We start from the raw sequence: 12983 nt of genomic DNA, 5'->3' as shown, positions 1-12983 counted from the left end.
CTACACTACACTACACTACACTACACTACACTAGACTACACTAGAGTGTGAGGTAGGTGGTAGGCCTCTTCCCAGAGCCCAGGATGGAGCAGGCAGACTACACTACACTACACTACACTACACTACACTACACTAGAGTGTGAGGTAGGTGATAGGCCTCATCCGAAACCCCAGGATGGAGCAGGCAGACATTACACTACACTACACTACACTAGCGTGTGAGGTAGGTGGTTGGCCTCTTCCCAGAGCCGAGGATGGAGCAGGCAGACTACACTGCACTACACTAGACTGGACTAGACTACACTAGAGTGTGAGGTAGGTGATAGGCCTCTTCCCAGAGCCCAGGATGGAGCAGGCAGACTACACTACACTAGACTACACTACACTACACTACACTACACTAGACTGGACTAGACTACACTAGAGTGTGAGGTAGGTGGTAGGCCTCTTACCAGAGCCCAGGATGGAGCAGGCAGACTACACTACACTACACTTAAGTGTAAGGTAGGTGGTAGGCCTCTTCCCAGAGCCCAGGATGGAGCAAGCAGACTACACTACACTACACTACGCTACACTACACTACACTACACTACACTAGAGTGTGAGGTAGGTGGTAGGCCTGTTTCCAGAGCCCAGGATGGAGCAGGCAGACTACACTACACTACACTAGACTACACTACACTACACTACACTACACTAGAGTATGAGGTAGGTGGTAGGCCTTTTCCCAGAGCCCAGGATGGAGCAGGCAGACATTACACTACACTAAACTACACTACACTAGACTACACTAGAGTGTGAGGTAGGTGGTAGGCCTCTTCCCAGAGCCCAGGATGGAGCAGGCAGACATTACACTACACTACACTACACTAGACTACACTAGAGTGTGTGGTAGGTGATAGGCGTCTTCCAAGAGCCTAGAATGGAGCATGCAGACTACACTAGAGTGTGAGGTAGGTGGTACGCCTCTTCCCAGAGCCGAGGATGTTGACAGACAGACTACACTACACTACACTACACTAGACTAGACTACACTAGAGTGTGAGGTAGGTGGTAGGCCTCTTCCCAGAGCCCAGGATGGAGCATGCAGACTCCACTACACTACACTACACTACACTAGACAACACTAGAGTGTGAGGTAGGTGGTAGGCCTCTTTGCAGAGCCCAGGATGGAGACAGACAGACTACAATACACTACACTACACTACACTACACTACACTAGACTACACTAGAGTGTGAGGTAGGTGGTAGGCCTCTTCCCAGAGCCCAGGATGGAGCAGGCAGACATTACACTACACTACACTACACTACACTAGACTACACTAGAGTGTGAGGTAGGTGGTAGGCCTCTTCCCAGAGCCAGGGAAGGAGCAGCCAGACTACACTACACTACACTACACTAGACTACACTACACTACACTACACTACACTAGACTACACTAGAGTGTGAGGTAGGTGGTAGGCCTCTTCCCAGAGCCCAGGATGGAGCAGGCAGACTACACTACACTACACTACACTACACTAGAGTGTGAGGTAGGTGGTAGGACTGTTTCCAGAGCCCAGGATGGAGCAGGCAGACTACACTACACTACACTAGACTACACTACACTACACTACACTACACTACACTACACTAGAGTGTGAGGTAGGTGGTAGGCCTCTTCCCAGAGCCCAGGAAGGAGCAGCCAGACTACACTACACTACACTACACTAGACTACACTACACTACACTACACTACACTAGACTACACTAGAGTGTGAGGTAGGTGGTAGGCCTCTTCCCAGAGCCCAGGATGGAGCAGGCAGACTACACTACACTACACTACACTACACTAGAGTGTGAGGTAAGTGGTAGGACTGTTTCCAGAGCCCAGGATGGAGCAGGCAGACTACACTACACTACACTACACTACACTACGCTACACTACACTAGACTACACTAGCGTGTGAGGTAGGTGGTTGGCCTCTTCCCAGAGCCGAGGATGGAGCAGGCAGACTACACTACACTACACTACACTACACTACACTACACTAGACTACACTAGAGTGTGAGGTAGGTGGTAGGCCTCTTCCCAGAGCCCAGGATGGAGCAGGCAGACTACACTACACTACACTACACTAGACTACACTAGCGTGAGAGGTAGGTGGTTGGCCTCTTCCCAGAGCCCAGGATGGAGCAGGCAGACTACACTACACTACACTAGACTGGACTAGACTACACTAGAGTGTGAGGTAGGTGATAGGCCTCTTCCCAGAGCCCAGGATGGAGCAGGCACACTACACTACACTACACTACACTACACTACACTACACTAAACTAGACTACACGAGAGTGTGAGGTAGGTGATAGGCCTCTTCCCAGAGCCCAGGATGGAGCAGGCAGACTACACTACACTACACTACACTACACTACACTAAACTACACTAAACTAGACTACACGAGAGTGTGAGGTAGGTGGTAGGCCTCTTACCAGAGCCCAGGATGGAGCAGGCAGACTACACTACACTACACTTGAGTGTAAGGTAGGTGATAGGCCTCTTCCCAGAGCCCAGGATGGAGCAGGCAGACTACACTACACTACACTACGCTACACTACACTACACTAGACTACACTAGAGTGTGAGGAAGGTGGTAGGCCTCTTCCCAGAGCCCAGGATGGAGACAGACAGACTACAATACACTACACTACACTACACTACACTACACTACACTACACTAGACTACACTAGAGTATGATGTAGGTGGTTGGCCTCTTCCCAGAGCCCAGGATGGAGACAGACAGACTACAATACACTACACTACACTACACTACACTAGACTACACTAGAGTGTGAGGTAGGTGGTAGGCCTCTTCCCAGAGCCCAGGATGGAGACAGACAGACTACAATACACTACACTACACTACACTACACTACACTACACTAGACTACACTAGAGTGTGAGGTAGGTGGTAGGCCTCTTCCCAGAGCCCAGGATGGAGCAGGCAGACTACACTACACTACACTACACTACACTACACTACACTAGACTACACTAGAGTGTGAGGTAGGTGGTAGGCCTCTTCCCAGAGCCCAGGATGGAGCAGGCAACTACACTACACTGCACTAGACTACACTACACTACACTACACTAGACTAGACTACACTAGAGTATGAGGTAGGTTGTGGGCCTCTTCCCAGAGCCCAGGATGGAGCAGGCAGACTACACAACACTACACTACACTAGACTACACTACACTACACTACACTACACTAGACTGGACTAGACTACACTAGAGTGTGAGGAAGGTGGTAGGCCTCTTCCCAGACCCCAGGATGGAGCAGGCAGACTACACTACACTACACTACACTAGACTACACTAGAGTGTGAGGTAGGTGGTAGGCCTGTTTCCAGAGCCCAGGATGGAGCAGGCAGACTACACTACACTACACTACACTACACTACACTACACTAGACTAGACTACACTAGCGTGTGAGGTAGGTGGTTGGCCTCTTCCCAGAGCCGAGGATGGAGCAGGCAGACTACACTACACTACACTACACTACACTACACTACACTACACTAAACTAGACTACACGAGAGTGTGAGGTAGGTGGTAGGCCTCTTCCCAGAGCCCAGGATGGAGCAGGCAGACTACACTACACTACACTACACTACACTACACTACACTAAACTAGACTACACGAGAGTGTGAGGTAGGTGGTAGGCCTCTTACCAGAGCCCAGGATGGAGCAGGCAGACTACACTACACTACACTTGAGTGTAAGGTAGGTGGTAGGCCTCTTCCCAGAGCCCAGGATGGAGCAGGCAGACTACACTACACTACACTACACTACACTAGAGTGTGAGGTAGGTGGTAGGCCTGTTTCCAGAGCCCAGGATGGAGCAGGCAGACTACACTACACTACACTAGACTACACTACACTACACTACACTAGACTACACTAGAGTATGAGGTAGGTGGTAGGCCTCTTCCCAGAGCCGAGGATGGAGCAGGCAGACTACACTACACTACACTAGACTACACTACACTACACTACACTACACTAGACTACAGTACACTACACTACACTACACTAGACTACACTAGACTACACTAGAGTGTGAGGTAGGTGGTAGGCCTCTTCCCAGAGCCCAGGATGGAGCAGGCAGACTACACTACACTACACTTGAGTGTAAGGTAGGTGGTAGGCCTCTTCCCATAGCCCAGGATGGAGCAGGCAGACTACACTACACTACACTAGACTACACTACACTACACTACACTACACTACACTACACTACACTACACTAGACTACAGTACACTACACTACACTACACTAGACTACACTAGACTACACTAGAGTGTGAGGTAGGTGGTAGGCCTCTTCCCAGAGCCCAGGATGGAGCAGGCAGACTACACTACACTACACTACACTACACTACACTACACTACACTAGACTACACTAGCGTGTGAGGTAGGTGTTCGGCCTCTTCCCAGAGCCGAGGATGGGGCAGGCAGACTACACTACACTACACTAGACTGGACTAGACTACACTAGAGTGTGAGGTAGGTGATAGGCCTCTTCCCAGAGCCCAGGATGGAGCAGGCAGACTACACTACACTACACTACACTACACTAGACTACACTAGAGTGTGAGGTAGGTGGTAGGCCTCTTCCCAGAGCCCAGGATGGAGCAGGCAGACTACACTACACTACACTACACTACACTAGACTAGACTACACTAGCGTGTGAGGTAGGTGGTTGGCCTCTTCCCAGAGCCGAGGATGGAGCAGGCAGACTACACTACACTACACTAGACTGGACTAGACTACACTAGAGTGTGAGGTAGGTGATAGGCCTCTTCCCAGAGCCCAGGATGGAGCAGGCCGACTACACTACACTACACTACACTACACTACACTACACTACACTAAACTAGACTACACGAGAGTGTGAGGTAGGTGGTAGGCCTCTTCCCAGAGCCCAGGATGGAGCAGGCAGACTACACTACACTACACTACACTAGACTACACTAGAGTGTGAGGTAGGTGGTTGGCCTCTTCCCAGAGCCGAGGATGGAGCAGGCAGACTACACTACACTACACTAGACTGGACTATACTACACTAGAGTGTGAGGTAGGTGATAGGCCTGTTTCCAGAGCCCAGGATGGAGCAGGCAGACTACACTACACTACACTACACTACACTACACTACACTACACTACACTACACTGCACTAGACTACACTAGACTACACTAGAGTGTGAGGTAGGTGGTAGGCCTCTTCCCAGAGCCCAGGATGGAGCAGGCAGACTACACTACACTACACTACACTACACTACACTAGAGTATGAGGTAGGTGGTAGGCCTCTTCCCAGAGCCGAGGATGGAGCAGGCAGACTACACTACACTACACTAGACTACACTACACTACACTACACTACACTAGACTACACTACACTACACTAGACTACACTACACTATACTACACTACACTAGACTACACTAGACTACACTAGAGTGTGAGGTAGGTGGTAGGCCTCTTCCCAGAGCCCAGGATGGAGCAGGCAGACATTACACTACACTACACTACACTACACTAGACTACACTAGAGTGTGAGGTAGGTGGTAGGCCTCTTCCCAGAGCCCAGGAAGGAGCAGCCAGACTACACTACACTACACTACACTAGACTACACTACACTACACTACACTAGACTACACTAGAGTGTGAGGTAGGTGGTAGGCCTCTTCCCAGAGCCCAGGATGGAGCAGGCAGACTACACTACACTACACTACACTACACTAGACTACACTACACTACACTACACTACACTACACTACACTAGAGTGTGAGGTAGGTGGTAGGCCTCTTCCCAGAGCCCAGGATGGAGAAGGCAGACTACACTACACTACACTACACTACGCTACACTACACTAGACTACACTAGCGTGTGAGGTAGGTGGTTGGCCTCTTTCCAGAGCCGAGGATGGAGCAGGCAGACTACACTACACTACACTACACTACACTAGACTACACTAGAGTGTGAGGTAGGTGGTAGGCCTCTTCCCAGAGCCCAGGATGGAGCAGGCAGACTACACTACACTACACTACACTACACTAGACTACACTAGCGTGTGAGGTAGGTGGTTGGCCTCTTCCGTGAGCCGAGGATGGAGCAGGCAGACTACACTACACTACACTACGCTACACTACACTACACTAGACTACACTAGAGTGTGAGGTAGGTGGTAGGCCTGTTTCCAGAGCCCAGGATGGAGGAGGCGGACTACACTACACTACACTAGACTACACTACACTACACTAGACTACACTAGAGTATGAGGTAGGTGGTAGGCCTCTTCCCAGAGCCGAGGATGGAGGAGGCGGACTACACTACACTACACTAGACTACACTACACTACACTAGACTACACTAGACTACACTAGAGTGTGAGGTAGGTGGTAGGCCTCTTCCCAGAGCCCAGGATGGAGCAGGAGGACTACACTACACTACACTACACTACACTAGACTACACTAGCGTGTGAGGTAGGTGGTTGGCCTCTTCCCAGAGCCGAGGATGGAGCAGGCAGACTACACTACACTACACTAGACTGGACTAGACTACACTCGAGTGTGAGGTAGGTGATAGGCCTCTTCCCAGAGCCCAGGATGGAGCAGGCAGACTACACTACACTACACTACACTAGACTACACTAGAGTGTGAGGTAGGTGGTAGGCCTCTTCCCAGAGCCCAGGATGGAGCAGGCAGACTACACTACACTACACTACACTAGACTACACTAGAGTGTGAGGTAGGTGGTTGGCCTCTTCCCAGAGCCGAGGATGGAGCAGGCAGACTACACTACACTACACTAGACTGGACTATACTACACTAGAGTGTGAGGTAGGTGATAGGCCTGTTTCCAGAGCCCAGGATGGAGCAGGCAGACTACACTACACTACACTACACTACACTACACTACACTAGACTACACTACACTGCACTAGACTACACTAGACTACACTAGAGTGTGAGGTAGGTGGTAGGCCTCTTCCCAGAGCCCAGGATGGAGCAGGCAGACTACACTACACTACACTACACTACACTACACTACACTACACTAAACTAGACTACACGAGAGTGTGAGGTAGGTGATTGGCCTCTTCCCAGAGCCCAGGATGGAGCAGGCAGACTACACTACACTACACTACGCAACACTACACTACACTAGACTACACTAGAGTGTGAGGAAGGTGGTAGGCCTCTTCCCAGAGCCCAGGATGGAGACAGACAGACTACAATACACTACACTAGAATAGACTACACTAGACTACACTGGAGTGTGATGTAGGTGGTAGGACTCTTCCCAGAGCCCAGGATGGAGACAGACAGACTACAATACTCTACACTACACTACACTACACTACACTACACTAGACTACACTAGAGTGTGAGGTAGGTGGTAGGCCTCTTCTCAGAGCCCAGGATGGAGCAGGCAGACTACACTACACTACACTACACTACACTACACTACACTACACTACACTAGACTACACTAGAGTGTGAGGTAGGTGGTAGGCCTCTTCCCAGAGCCCAGGATGGAGCAGGCAGACATTACACTACACTACACTACACTAGACTACACTAGAGTGTGAGGTAGGTGGTAGGCCTCTTTCCAGAGCCCAGGATGGAGCAGGCAGACTACACTACACTACACTTGAGTGTAAGGTAGGTGGTAGGCCTCTTCCCAGAGCCCAGGATGGAGCAGGCAGACTACACTACACTACACTACGCTACACTACACTACACTAGACTACACTAGAGTGTGAGGAAGGTGGTAGGCCTCTTCCCAGAGCCCAGGATGGAGACAGACAGACTACAATACACTACACTAGAATAGACTACACTAGACTACACTAGAGTGTGATGTAGGTGGTAGGCCTCTTCCCAGAGCCCAGGATGGAGACAGACAGACTACAATACACTACACTACACTACACTACACTACACTACACTAGACTACACTAGAGTGTGATGTAGGTGGTTGGCCTCTTCCCAGAGCCCAGGATGGAGACAGACAGACTACAATACACTACACTACACTACACTACACTAGACTACACTAGAGTGTGAGGTAGGTGTTAGGCCTCTTCCCAGAGCCCAGGATGGAGACAGACAGACTACAATACACTACACTACACTACACTACACTACACTACACTAGACTACACTAGAGTGTGAGGTAGGTGGTAGGCCTCTTCCCAGAGCCCAGGATGGAGCAGGCAGACTACACTACACTACACTACACTACACTACACTACACTAGACTACACTAGAGTGTGAGGTAGGTGGTAGGCCTCTTCCCAGAGCCCAGGATGGAGCAGGCAGACTACACTACACTACACTACACTACACTACACTACACTAGACTGGACTAGACTACACTAGAGTGTGAGGTAGGTGGTAGGCCTCTACCCAGAGCCCAGGATGGAGCAGGCAACTACACTACACTGCACTAGACTACACTACACTACACTACACTAGACTAGACTACACTAGAGTATGAGGTAGGTTGTGGGCCTCTTCCCAGAGCCCAGGATGGAGCAGGCAGACTACACAACACTACACTACACTAGACTACACTACACTACACTAGACTGGACTAGACTACACTAGAGTGTGAGGAAGGTGGTAGGCCTCTTCCCAGAGCCCAGGATGGAGCAGGCAGACTACACTACACTACACTACACTAGACTACACTAGAGTGTGAGGTAGGTGGTAGGCCTGTTTCCAGAGCCCAGGATGGAGCAGGCAGACTACACTACACTAGACTACACTACACTACACTACACTATACTAGAGTATGAGGTAGGTGGTAGGCCTCTTCCCAGAGCCGAGGATGGAGCAGGCAGACTACACTACACTACACTAGACTACACTACACTACACTACACTACACTACACTAGACTACACTAGAGTGTGAGGTAGGTGGTAGGCCTCTTCCCAGAGCCCAGGATGGAGCAGGCAGACTACACTACACTACACTACACTACACTACACTACACTACACTAGACTACACTAGCGTGTGAGGTAGGTGGTCGGCCTCTTCCCAGAGCCGAGGATGGGGCAGGCAGACTACACTACACTACACTAGACTGGACTAGACTACACTAGAGTGTGAGGTAGGTGATAGGCCTCTTCCCAGAGCCCAGGATGGAGCAGGCAGACTACACTACACTACACTACACTACACTAGACTACACTAGAGTGTGAGGTAGGTGGTAGGCCTCTTCCCAGAGCCCAGGATGGAGCAGGCAGACTACACTACACTACACTACACTACACTAGACTAGACTACACTAGCGTGTGAGGTAGGTGGTTGGCCTCTTCCCAGAGCCGAGGATGGAGCAGGCAGACTACACTACACTACACTAGACTGGACTAGACTACACTAGAGTGTGAGGTAGGTGATAGGCCTCTTCCCAGAGCCCAGGATGGAGCAGGCCGACTACACTACACTACACTACACTACACTACACTACACTAAACTAGACTACACGAGAGTGTGAGGTAGGTGGTAGGCCTCTTACCAGAGCCCAGGATGGAGCAGGCAGACTACACTACACTACACTTGAGTGTAAGGTAGGTGGTAGGCCTCTTCCCAGAGCCCAGGATGGAGCAGGCAGACTACACTACACTACACTACACTACACTACACTACACTAGAGTGTGAGGTAGGTGGTAGGCCTGTTTCCAGAGCCCAGGATGGAGCAGGCAGACTACACTACACTACACTAGACTACACTACACTACACTACACTACACTAGACTACAGTACACTACACTACACTACACTAGACTACACTAGACTACACTAGAGTGTGAGGTAGGTGGTAGGCCTCTTCCCAGAGCCCAGGATGGAGCAGGCAGACTACACTACACTACACTTGAGTGTAAGGTAGGTGGTAGGCCTCTTCCCATAGTCCAGGATGGAGCAGGCAGACTACACTACACTACACTACACTACACTACACTACACTACACTACACTACACTAGACTACAGTACACTACACTACACTACACTAGACTACACTAGACTACACTAGAGTGTGAGGTAGGTGGTAGGCCTCTTCCCAGAGCCGAGGATGGATCAGGCAGACTACACTACACTACACTACACTAGACTACACGAGAGTGTGAGGTAGGTGATAGGCCTCTTCCCAGAGCCCAGGATGGAGCAGGCAGACTACACTACACTACACTACACTACACTAAACTAGACTACACGAGAGTGTGAGGTAGGTGGTAGGCCTCTTCCCAGTGCCCAGTATGGAGCAGGTAGACTACACTACACTACACTTGAGTGTAAGGTAGGTGGTATGCCTCTTCCCAGAGCCCAGGATGGAGCAGGCAGACTACACTACACTACACTACACTAGAGTGTGAGGTAGGTGGTAGGCCTGTTTCCAGAGCCCAGGATGGAGCAGGCAGACTACACTACACTACACTACACTACACTACACTAGAGTATGAGGTAGGTGGTAGGCCTCTTCCCAGAGCCGAGGATGGAGCAGGCAGACTACACTACACTACACTAGACTACACTACACTACACTACACTACACTAGACTACACTACACTACACTAGACTACACTACACTATACTACACTACACTAGACTACACTAGACTACACTAGAGTGTGAGGTAGGTGGTAGGCCTCTTCCCAGAGCCCAGGATGGAGCAGGCAGACTACACTACACTACACTACACTACACTACACTAGAGTATGAGGTAGGTGGTAGGCCTCTTCCCAGAGCCGAGGATGGAGCAGGCAGACTACACTACACTACACTAGACTACACTACACTACACTACACTACACTAGACTACACTACACTACACTAGACTACACTACACTATACTACACTACACTAGACTACACTAGACTACACTAGAGTGTGAGGTAGGTGGTAGGCCTCTTCCCAGAGCCCAGGATGGAGCAGGCAGACTACACTACACTACACTACACTACACTACACTAGAGTATGAGGTAGGTGGTAGGCCTCTTCCCAGAGCCGAGGATGGAGCAGGCAGACTACACTACACTACACTAGACTACACTACACTACACTACACTAGACTACACTACACTACACTACACTACACTACACTACACTACACTAGACTACACTAGCGTGTGAGGTAGGTGGTTGGCCTCTTCCCAGAGCCGAGGATGGTGCAGGCAGACTACACTACACTACACTAGACTGGACTAGACTACACTAGAGTGTGAGGTAGGTGATAGGCCTCTTCCCAGAGCCCAGGATGGAGCAGGCAGACTACACTACACTACACTACACTACACTAAACTACACTAAACTAGACTACACGAGAGTGTGAGGTAGGTGGTAGGCCTCTTACCAGAGCCCAGGATGGAGCAGGCAGACTACACTACACTACACTTGAGTGTAAGGTAGGTGGTAGGCCTCTTCCCAGAGCCCAGGATGGAGCAGGCAGACTACACTACACTACACTACGCTACACTACACTACACTAGACTACACTACACTACACTACACTACACTAGTAGACTAGACTACACTAGAGTGTGAGGTAGGTGGTAGGCCTCTTCCCAGAGCCCAGGATGGAGCAGGCAGACTACACTACACTACACTACACTACACTACACTAGACTACACTAGAGTGTGAGGTAGGTGGTAGGCCTCTTCCCAGAGCCCAGGATGGAGACAGACAGACTACAATACACTACACTACACTACACTACACTAGACTACACTAGAGTGTGAGGTAGGTGGTAGGCCTCTTCCCAGAGCCCAGGATGGAGACAGACAGACTACAATACACTACACTACACTACACTACACTAGACTACACTAGAGTGTGAGGTAGTTGGTAGGCCTCTTCCCAGAGTCCAGGATGGAGCAGGCAGACTACACTACACTACACTACACTACACTACACTACACTAGACTACACTAGAGTGTGAGGTAGGTGGTAGGCCTCTTCCCGGAGCCCAGAATGGAGCCCTACAGACTACAATACACTACACTACACTCGAGTGTGAGGTAGGTGGTAGGCCTCTTCCCATAGCCCAGAATGGAGCCAGACAGACTAGACTACACTGCACTACACTACACTACACTAGACTACACTAGAGTGTGAGGTCGGTCGTAGGCCTCTTCCCAGAGCCCAGGATGGAGCAGCCAGACTACACTACACCAAACTAGAATACACTAGAGTGTGAGGTAGGTGGTAGGCCTCTTGCCAGAGCCCAGGATGGAGCAGGCAGACTACACTACACCAAACTAGAATACACTAGAGTGTGAGGTCGGTCGTAGGCCTCTTCCCAGAGCCCAGGATGGAGCAGCCAGACTACACTACACCAAACTAGAATACACTAGAGTGTGAGGTAGGTGGTAGGCCTCTTGCCAGAGCCCAGGATGGAGCAGGCAGACTACACTACACCAAACTAGAATACACTAGAGTGTGAGGTCGGTCGTAGGCCTCTTCCCAGAGCCCAGGATGGAGCAGCCAGACTACACTACACCAAACTAGAATACACTAGAGTGTGAGGTAGGTGGTAGGCCTCTTCCCAGAGCCCAGGATGGAGCAGGCAGACTACACTACACTGCACTACACTAGACTACACTAGAGTGTGAGGTAGGTGGTAGGCCTCTTCTCAGAGCCCAGGATGGAGCAGGCAGACTACACTACACTACACTACACTAGACTACACTACACCTGACTGGACTAGAGTGTGAGGTAGGTGTTAGGGCTTTTCCCAGACCGCATGATGGAGCCAGACAGACTACAGTACAGTACACTACGCTACACTACAGTAGACTGTGAGGTTGGTGGTAGGACTAATCCCACTGAGCCCACGAAGGCGCATAGCCAGATTAGCCTAAACTTTTCTATAGTAGACGAGATGAGATTAGATTGGAGTGTCAAGTTGGGTGTAGT

At 50.4% G+C, this 12983-nt stretch overlaps 1 protein-coding gene across 2 annotated transcripts in view; it reads left to right on the top strand.

Annotated features, from left to right (window-relative positions):
- SLCO3A1 (solute carrier organic anion transporter family member 3A1) overlaps positions 1-12983 on the top strand; it is a 155530-nt gene that overhangs the window by 133310 nt on the left and 9237 nt on the right. The gene's annotated exons all lie outside the window — the stretch shown is intronic.

This window comes from Myotis yumanensis, unplaced genomic scaffold (assembly GCF_028538775.1).
Source record: "Myotis yumanensis isolate MYYU_CA2020_CCGP unplaced genomic scaffold, mMyoYum1.0.hap1 SCAF_20, whole genome shotgun sequence".
NCBI lineage: Eukaryota > Metazoa > Chordata > Mammalia > Chiroptera > Vespertilionidae > Myotis > Myotis yumanensis.
The sequence above is the reverse complement of the archived record's forward strand: the minus strand, read 5'-3'. Positions and strand labels throughout refer to the sequence as shown.